Genomic DNA, 10,154 nt, shown 5'->3' on the forward strand with positions numbered 1-10,154 from the left:
TTCCCTTTCTGGGGGGTAGGTGTTTCACCTCATCCTGGCTCCATTTCGCAGCTCCCACGGTAACACAGCTAATGAGGAAGGACCCATTTTCGTAAATGGATGTAAAAGCGCAAGAATTTAATGTGGGTTTGGTCCTCAAATCGCTCTGGAGCCTCGTGAAGCTTTGGGGAAGCATTTTGGATCTCCACGGGTACTGGCGAACACTAAATTACTAAATTGTTGGGGATGTCTGTGACTCTCACCTAGATGGAAATAAATGTGTGTAATGAAACGCGATGCCTGGGCTGGTCGTTAATCTCCCTGACGCACGCTGCCAGCGCTGCGTAGGTACCGTGCCCAGATAACGTATGGAATACCCAGCAGGTTGCAGCCCCTTCGCGCCCCCTCACATCTGACAGCAGGAGCAATTCGCAGCGTTTCAATTTAAAGGCCCATCTGTGGGGGGAAAAAAACCCCCACAACCATGATTCAAAAAGGAACGAGGAGAAATTTTTTTATAAAGTTCGATTTTGTGGCTCACACAAGGATGATGAGCAGGACCAGAAGCCCTGGGTGTGCCGAAGGAGCTCCAGACCGCGTCCCTGGGGCGGTTCGGACGTGATTTAGGGAAGGAGGGGTGGTGGAAGGGTGATGGAGGAGAAAAGCCCCTTGCAGACCCTTCCCCAATTAGTGCTGCTGAAGGATGTTTGGTCAGTGTGAAAATCAGCCCAGCTGAACCAGAGCTCCCGTCTGGCACCTAACCATGTGAGGAGTGGGGAGATACCTTAAAAGCACCTTCCTCCTCTTCTTCATCCTGATTGTTCTCCCTGCTGACTCCAGAGGGACCCAAACCAGGTGGGGGCTGAGACTCCCACCCCTCTTCTGCAGGGAAAGAGCTGCAAAATCCCCCCGAAAAACCAGCCTAAACCCCCTGAATCCTGCCCGAGTGGATGCGCGCGTGAGTCGAGAGGCTCGTGAGGCTGCAGCAGGCAGGGGTGGCAAGCGGGACGCTGCTGGGCTGAGCCGAGCCACCCCCTCCCCTCTGGACCACAGCGGGGGGCCAGGGGACTGCGTTGCAGCCGCTGGAGGGGAGCGATGCCGCAGCCCTGGTAGAAAGGGCTTTGCCACCTGTAGCCTTGTCATCCCGGGGCTGGAGCTGTGGTTGCGGTGGGTGTCTGGCAGGCGAGACAAGGCGATGCTGTTCGGTGCCACAGACCCCGCTCTGTGCACAGCGGGTGTTTTCCAGCCTGGGTTGCTTTTCCCTTTCCTTTTGTGCCAGCATTTTCACAACCTCTGCCCCCTTCACGTCTCTGAAACCACTTTTTTCCCCCTCTTTTTGTTTAAAAGCAGCAAACAAGCAGTTTTCAGCTGCAGTAAATATGAGCAGCTCTTCTTTTTTCTTTTTTTTTTTTTCTTCCCCCTAGCCTCTAATAACGCTGGAGGAATCTGTAACGTCTCAGCTGATAACATCTCGATACATCCAACATCCCGCGGATGAAAAACTCAGTGGAGAATGACAATGGTGAGCATCAAGGCGTGATGAACACCAAACTCTCCAAACACCTTAAAATGGTACTTGCGTGCGCTGATGGCCGGTGTCTTCTACCTCGGGTCCTATTTGCCTGCGGATTTCGGTCATTGAGGCTCAGTTTGCATTTGGTTGGCTCCATCAGAGGCCTCCCTTTGCTTTTTCTTACGAGTGGAAAAAAGAAAAGGACAAATATCATCTCGTGTTTCAATTCTACATTTCTTCCCATTTAGGGAAATTTTGTCTCCAAGGGTGATAACGGCAATTTTCTCTGAGAAAACCCCTCGGCCTCAGGCAGGGCAGTGTCCGATAGCAGCTCCTGTTCCGGGCGTGAGCACCCGTTGGGTGCCAGCACTTCTGCGGTCCAGCAGAAACAGCATCTTTAGGTGCTCCTGGAAATTTGCTGTGCCTGTATTACTTGATTGGCTTTATTACTTTAAAAAAAAAAAAGCCCATATAAAAATTATCTGCTGTCATTTGGGCAAAGCAGGAGGTCAGCTGTACCTGCTGCCTTCCTCCTCTTCCTCCTCACCAGCCCTCTCCACCTTCCCCAGTCCCCCCTCCACAGACGACGCTGTTTATTCTGCCGCATGTGCTTCATATTTTTGCTTAATACTAATTCAAATAAAATCCCTGTGAAGAAGAACCACCCATCTACACATATGGAAACAGTCTTGGCATGCGGTCCCCGTACCCAGCTGGGAGTCGGAAAGCCGTGTACAGCTCAAAATTAGGATACAGACAAGTGGTGAATGTGGGAGAAAAGGCAGTTAAAAGGAGAAAACCACGGCATGTAAATGGGTTATTACTTCAATCACCCAATTAGGAATCTACGGGCTCTCTCCTTCGTTTCTTCTACGGCAACAATATAATTAATTAAAGAGAAATGTCTCCTCCGCTTCCGTCTGTCACTCAGCCACCAGTCCGAGCGAGCCTCCAATGAACCACCAACTACAAACCATAAAATTATTAGTAAAAAAAAAAAGAGGAGAAAAAAAAACACAACAAAAACCCAACCCCAGCACCCCGAAGCCGCAGCGATATCGCCGGCCTGTTGACGCCACGGATCAGGTGACGCCGCTCTCCCACCCAGCGGATGCTGAGCCGGCGGCTCTGCCGTGCCGACCACAGAACCACCAGCCAGCCAGAGGCTACCTGCGCCGCCAGCGGGGTTTTCCTCTTCCTCCCCTCACTGCCTCCTCTCCCATCGCTCTTCTTTCTCCTCCCGCCGGCCAGTGGCTCCTCCAGGGAAGCTGGGATACGGGACGAGGGGGATGGCTTCCAACAGCATCTTCGACTCCTTCACCACCTACTCCTCCGCTTTCCTGCGTGGTGAGTACAGACTGGGCTCTTTCGTTCCTCGGCAGCAGGAAATGTCGTCGGGTTTTGCATCTATTTTATTTAGTTTTTTGCAAAGAGGCAGACCGGCAGCGGGCTCTGATGCGGCTTTGCTGGCACCTCACTCCTCGCCGCTGCCCAACGGGGTTTTCTGTCAGGTCTGTGATGCTCTGGGCCGCCGCTGTGTTTGTCCGGGTTTGGTGGGTGGTTTGCTCCTGTTTATTTTTTTCCCTTTTCCCGTGTGGTTTCAGCGCTGGGAAGGGTCTGGGCAGAATGGTGCTGGGCTTGATTCCGTGTGTTGCTGCAGCCTGAGTTGTTAGCTGGGTGCTGGGCAGGTGCAGCTTGAGGTGCTGCATGGGGGGGAGCAAAAATCTGCAGAAATGGAAATTGCTTCTAAAGAGAAACCAGTTTGCAAGGGGAGAAGAGCTGGGGGGAGGTCAGGGCTGCATTTGAGCTTACAATTTTATACGTTTACTTTATATATAGTAGTTGAAATATGAAAGCACAGAGCAACTGTATACAGTGCTTTGCTAAATATATAATTCCGTTGGGCGATGAATTTGTTCAACCTGCTTTTCCTGGCCTCTCTGCACACGCCGGACACGATGCTCTGGTCCCTTCCGGCTGCCTCGGGACGGGTGAACTGCCCGCGGGAGGGGGTCCCTTCTCCCCAGGTTCCTCCTCCGCTTGATCCCAGCTTGCAGCAGGATCTCCCATCCCCAGAACTGAACCCGCCTTCATTTCACGACCGCCGTCCTCTTGTCGTAGCTCCTCTGCAGCCGGGCTGCTTGGGGGGAACTGGGCGGGCTGGCGTGGGCTGGAGCTGCTGGGACCGTGGCTCCCAGGTGCGTGCCGAGAACTTTTTGGGGAGAAGCTGGGCGTTTGGTAAGGCGTCGGGCAGAGCTCTGCAAGCCTTTGCCTTTTCCCTTCCTGATGCGGTTCAGGAGCAAAAGCTTGAGCTGATGGTGGGTGTGAGGACCCGCGTCCCAAGCGATGGCTCGGCATGTCGTGCTGAACCCAAGCAGATCAGGGGAGGAGGGTAATCACAAACCTCTATCCAAAGAGCAAAGTACAGCAGGTCATCCAGAAATGCATCGTTGCAGACCGGATTTGGGCCCATTTTTGAGAACACAAAAGGTTCCGTGTCTATTTGAGGCGGATCGGTGGTGTCAGCCTGCGTCACCGCACCTCCATGGCTTGGAGTTGTCATCTGAGCAGAGGGTGTTGGAGAGGCAGCAGTAAGAGCCAGGGATGGGCATGCGGATAGGGATGGGGGGTAAATCCGGACTGGCTTCCCCAGCCCCATCGCGGATACACCGTGCCGGAGCACAGGGCGAATAGGCAAAATAACCACGTTCATCGTAATGCCCTCCGCTCGGAGATGGTGGCATTATAAATGTGTCCTTTGTACTCTGCGCAGCTAATTGAAGGCAGTCCCGTGGCAAGGAAATAAGAGAAGTTTATAAAAAACATTTGCATGGTTCTTTTTAATCTATACGTCTCCCTCCACAAGCCAGATGAAGAAATGTCGGGGTTTAACTGGGCTTGCTCATTTAAAAATAAAAAGAGAGCGAGCAACAGAAATATCACGTCTTGTATGCAATTTCCATACAAATAGGAACTCATAAAAGCAATAAACATCTTTGTTTCAGACATGATTTTTTATTAAATGGGGGAGAATTAAATGATTGCACCAAGGATGGAATATGGCCAAATGGCGAAACATTTGTTTAGTATTAGGACAAGAAATCCTTGTTTTCTTTAAGGAGCTCAGTGTGTCTTCTCCTGCCTGGCTAGATTTGGGTGAGTACTGCAAAACATTCACGAACGTTCATTTAAATTCCTCATGGCTTTGGGGGATTCAACCGCATTCATAGTTTTTGTTTGCTTTTCTGGGCACATCCATGAAAACGGGTGTTTGTTTGCGCAAATATTTAAGGAATGAAACGAAAAATCCCGAAGGTATTATTCACTAGTTAGTCTGGAAATGCTTTTTTTTTTTTTTTTTGGTAGAAAAGGGATTTTTTGGCTTTCCTATGGGGTCGGCGAAGGAGTCCCACGTGGGAGAGCGGCACCAATCCCCGCTTGCGTGCGCTGGATTCACATCCGAGTGAAATATCTGGTGGGCACCGAAATAAATTTGCCTCCAGTCGACGGTTTTGGGGATATAAACCCCATTTTTGGCGGCCAGCGTCGACTTGGCCTGGGGGCTGCCTTTGTGTCTCCTCGCTTCTCTTGGACGCTAACCAGAAGTTGTGAGATAAACTGGGCTGAACTGGGGGAGACTCTCCCCTGCTGCTCCCAACGGCCGAACCCCGTGGCGGGTGCCAGCCCGAGCTCCCGGCGCAGCGCGTGGGACCGGACTGAGCCACGGCCGCACTCCTCCGTGGGGCTGCCAAACGCTTTTCTATCTTTTTTTTTTTTTTTTAAAGAAAAAACAAAAAAACCTGCATCTTTTTCTGCTCCATCTGAGCACCCTGCGGCTTGGCTCCTGGGTCCAGCTGTGCCCTCCTGGAACCTCTGGAGCTGCCATCCCGCTGGCAGCCGCTTGCCTCTAAGTCATCAAACCACAAATGTCACGTCCGTGAGTCAGTTCTTCGTTACCGATGGCTATCAGGATGGCAGGGGGGAGGCTTCAGCCTCAGGGGCTGGTTTCTCAACAGCCACCGCTGTGTTTTCGGTGGAAACCTGCAGGAACGGCCACGGGATGCGATGCTGCGTGGGGCCACCGAGGGAGGAGCGAGGTGTCGGCGGCTGGGATGCTCTCAGACCTTTCGGCTGAGGGTTGGGAGTTATTTCGCCTCGGGGCCTGCGAAGGCTGGCTGGTGGCACGGCCTGGCTCCTCTGCTCGGGATGTCCGTGCTGGGCTTGTTCACCTCTCCCTAGCTCAGGTTGCCGATGTTTGACATTTTTTCCCTCGCTTTTCGTAAATTTAAAAGCCTGCAGGAACAGCTTGTGAACTGTCTGCCGTCTGTCCACGCTTCCCAGTGAAAACGAAACAGTGTTATATCACTTTTTTTTTTGCCTCTTTCTCCATCGTGTTGGTGGCCTCGTAGGCAGCTGCCCAGGCCCTGCCGTCTTCTCCAGGTGGCCTCGTGGCCTCGCACAGGATGCAAAGGGTGCTGAGCCTCAGCCCTGCCATCCACGGAGGGAATTTTACTCTTTATTTTGCAAATGCAAGCTCTCAGCCCCGTTGGGCCGTGACGCAGTGCTCAGTGCTGCTCTGAAGGAACTGGGACCGATCTTGGGGTTTAGTCCCTGCTTTGCCGCTTCTCCTGGGCTCTCTGGGTCGCTCCGGTTGATTGTGGCAAATTTCCTCCTCTCTCTGCTCCTTCTTCTCTGCTTTGCCACAGGGAGCGGGTGGCGGGTGTGGGGAACTCGAGGGTCCCTGCTGGCCCTTCATGGCCTCATTAGCCTAACGAACAGGCAGGGTTCTGCCTAACGCAGGGAGCGCGGGGGCTTGGAGAGTCCGTGCAGCGCTGCTCTGCCCCCCGGGAAGGCAGCAGGGTTGTGGCCCCATGCAGGGCAGCCTTGCTGGGGGGGGTCTGAAATCCCATCAAGAAAATGGTCCATCTCGTCAGGGAAGAAATGAGCTGTGATGCCATGGGGAACCCGCCCCATCCCCAAAACGCGGCGGCTCCTGGCACCGGACCTGCCCCAGGAGGAGCAGGATGAAACCCTGCGGTGGTGGAGCCGGTGCCGGTCGCCTTTGGCTTCCGAAAGTGGGTGATGCCAGTACCCTGGTGCGGCGGGCGGCCATCATTTCTTCTCTGGAAGGTCGCTGAGTCTGCGCCTATCCCCAGTTTGCCACGAGCGTGCATTAGTCAGAGTTTCACAGTCGCTGCGTTGGGGGCTGTGGTCTCGGGCTGCCGAGGAGATGGTGCATCCCGGGGTGTGGAGAAGTCACCCCGGTGCTGTGGCCTTATCCCAGTGCTGTGGCCGTACCACGGCACAGCGCTTCTGCTCGCTGCACCCCCACGTCACCAGCGGCTTTCCTCACCAGCCGGGGCGGAGGTGACAGCCCCAGCTCACCCCAAGCAGAGGTTTCTTTTTCCACCCTTCCCATAACCGGCCACCGCAGGATTCCTGCTCAGCAAACTTCCTTTTAATGGATTTCTGTGTTTCTTCCTAACCACAGACAACTGTAACCCTGACAGTATTTGGAGTCGTGTTCTCCTCCTCCTGCCACGCTGTGCTCTGGGCAATGCCTCTGGCGGAGGCTGGGCGAGTGGGCACCGGGTAACACCATGCACGTGTAACGGTGTCACCAAGCTCTGCCGTCATGTTTCCTTAAAGGCAAGTGTTTGGTCTCATCCTATAGCACCCAAGCTGAATTTTTTTTTTTTTTACTTACGGGCAGCTAAGTTCCACACCAGCACAACAGCAGTGCATCGCACCGAGGGGTTGCAGTGATCAGGTGCGGAGGCGGGACACACGAGCACGTGGACCATGCCTGTCCGCAGCCGTTATCTGTGTCTGCATGCAGGAGGAACAAGGCAGAGCCTGCATGCTGGGGAGAGGAGGGATGCCCCATAGATGTCTGCACGCCCATGAGCATTGCACGCCCAGGCCCTTGCACACTCAGACCCCTGAGCAAACCCTCCCTCTGCCCCCCCAGCTCCCCGGGGGCAGAGGGCACAGGGAGCCCTGGTGCTGCCCTGGCCCTGCACACACGCGCTTGCCCACGTGCCGGGTCCTGGTGCGCGGCACCACGTGGCCACGAAATCTGTTTTGCCTCCATTCACCCTCCCCTCCTGGGGAAGGCTTGTGTGCTCGGAGCTCGCCGGCTCCTGATTGACTGTCAGTGGCTTTGCCTTTTCCAAGGGCACCCTGCTGACTGGTGGCATGTCTTTTTTTTTTCTTTCTTTTTTTTAATATATTTATGTGTGTGTGTGTGAACGAGTATAAATCCACTGTCTCTCATCACCTTGTTATGATCTAATAGGGGTAGAGAGACAGTGGCGTTCTCCTTTGCTGAGCACTTTAATTCATGATGATTTCTTAGACTTGATCTCCTCCGCTATGTCGTCAGTGTTTGCGGTCCACTGTTTTGGCCGCGTACGGGTTGGGAAACAAAGAATGAGCTGTATGTTCGCAGGCTCAGATCCACACATGGTCGGCATTAGGAGCAAGAATGTGACTTCCCATCCGAAGCGACGAGCCCGAGCCACGGGCCACACCGTAAATACTCCCCAAACGAGACTGAGCAACGAAGGGGAGAAGATTGAAAAACCTGCCAACGGGTCTCCAGTGGCATCGGGGCGCTGGCAACGGGGGCTCAGGGCTCTGCCCTGAGGATGCGCGTCCCCTCTCCCCCCTGCTTCAGGGTGCCTTTGCACCCGATTTTTCTCCTGGGTATCTCTGGGGTGGGAAGAAAACATCGCTGCAGGGGTGATGTCCATTAGCCATGCAAGCGATGCAGGATCCAGAGGGCTGAGCTGTCCCCCCGGGGCTTCCCATCACACTTTCACTTTCCTTGGCTCTAGTGCTTCATCCCTGATGTGCCGGGGATGGAGCAAACGCAAAGGATGGGGCTGAATCCGTACTCCTGACCCCTTCATCCCGGACATCCCAGCAGCCTTTACCTTCAATTCTTGGCCAAAAAACCTTCACCTTGTCCTCAGAGATGTTCGGGTGCACCAGGCTGGGCGTGCTGACAGCAGCACCCTGGGGTGGCGGTGCTGGGTGGGAGCGAAAAATGAGTGAAGATGCGCCGCAAACCTGCTGCGGTGCCCTCGGTTATGTGCAGGTTATTGGCATGTGCAGGAGCACGGGGAAGCATCCCCGGCACTAGCGCTGGCTGAAAGCGCGGATGCTTCAGCCTTTTTGGTTACAAACACAAATCCTCCTTCACCCTCCGGACCTACCGCCGCTCCCTGTCTTGCCCGGAAAAATTTCTCTCTATTTCCACCCATTTCTGCCTCTTCCCTTTACTTCCCTCTGCCACCCTGGCCTCGCCGGGGCAGCTGCCGTGCCGGCGGCAGATGTGATTTCCCGGCTGGGGGGGATGACGAGGCCCTTTGCAGAAGCATCCCTGGGGTGGGGGGGGTGCAGCAGCTCCTCCCTGGACACCCCCCGGCAGAGAAGGGCACGTGGGAAAGGGGGGAATGGAGCGCACCCACCTCCCACGCAGGGCACCGGCATCCTGCCTCGGCCGCTTCTGAGAGGGCAGGATGCGGCCCCAGCGCACCGGGTGCTGTACGGGCCATCGTGATGCCATGATGCACTGACAGACAAAAGCAACACCCAAGCTGGCCATGACAGCTGGCTGCGGGGTGCCAGGCACAGCCTTCGACCGCAGCATTATTATCCTCCTCCTCCTCCTCGGCTCTTGCCTTTCTAAAAATGCTTTAATTTTTTTTGTTGTTTTTTTTTTCTTTTTTTTCTTTTTTTTTTTCAAGAAAGCGGGACAGCCGACGCGTCTGCAATCTGGGGGTATTTTCCATAACATAAACATATTAAAAAGAAAAAGAAAAGGGAAAATAAAAAGAAACAATGATTTTCCATTCCCACTGGAAGCAGCGAGCGTATTTGGAACATGAGGAACATATTATTCAAGCTATTGTAAAATAAAATATAAAAACAACCAAAATAGGAGGAGAAGGGAGAGATTTTTTTTAAAAAAAGGGCCTCAGTTGGGAAGGGAGATGCTAAAAAATGGGCTTTTTTCAACAATCTCTGTCGTGCAGGAGAGCCCCGTAGAGACCTCTTTGCCTTTGGGACGGCCGGGTCCTGGATGGAAGGCTAAGAGGCTCCGGGGTTTGTATTTCCACTTGGGGAGATGCAACCCTCCCCGTAACGGCTGGGAAGGGACCTCCTGCCACCCTGGCTGGTCCCATCACCCCACCACGGAGTGTCCCATGAGGGATTCGTGTCCCCAAGGTGCCACCAGCTTTGCAGCTGTGATTCAGGGCAGCGGGTGGTGAGGGATGTGCTAGCGATGCCCCGAATCACCGCCAGCATCGGCCACGCATCCCCCCCAGCCCGCTCACCAGGATCCAGGGCACCAACCACCATCACTGAGGTGTCACCAGTGCCTTTGACGTCATGGCGGGGTTTGACCTCGTAGCTGTGAGCTGTCAGTGCGGGGAAGCCACATGCCCGTGGGGAACCTGGTCAGGAGGAGGCACCTTCCAAGGGTCTTTTCTCCTGGTAATGATGGGATTTAGGGCTCCAGGGCTGCTTTTTTTCCCCTCTTTTTTTTCCTTTTTTCTTTTTTTTTCTTTTTTCTTTTTTTTTTTTTTTCCCCAGCCACTCCGTGTGTGTGTGTGTTTATGGCAGCTATATTGGGATGTGATTTCACAACGCA

The sequence above is a fragment of the Grus americana genome, chromosome 23 (assembly GCF_028858705.1).
Source record: "Grus americana isolate bGruAme1 chromosome 23, bGruAme1.mat, whole genome shotgun sequence".
Taxonomy (NCBI): Eukaryota; Metazoa; Chordata; class Aves; order Gruiformes; family Gruidae; genus Grus; species Grus americana.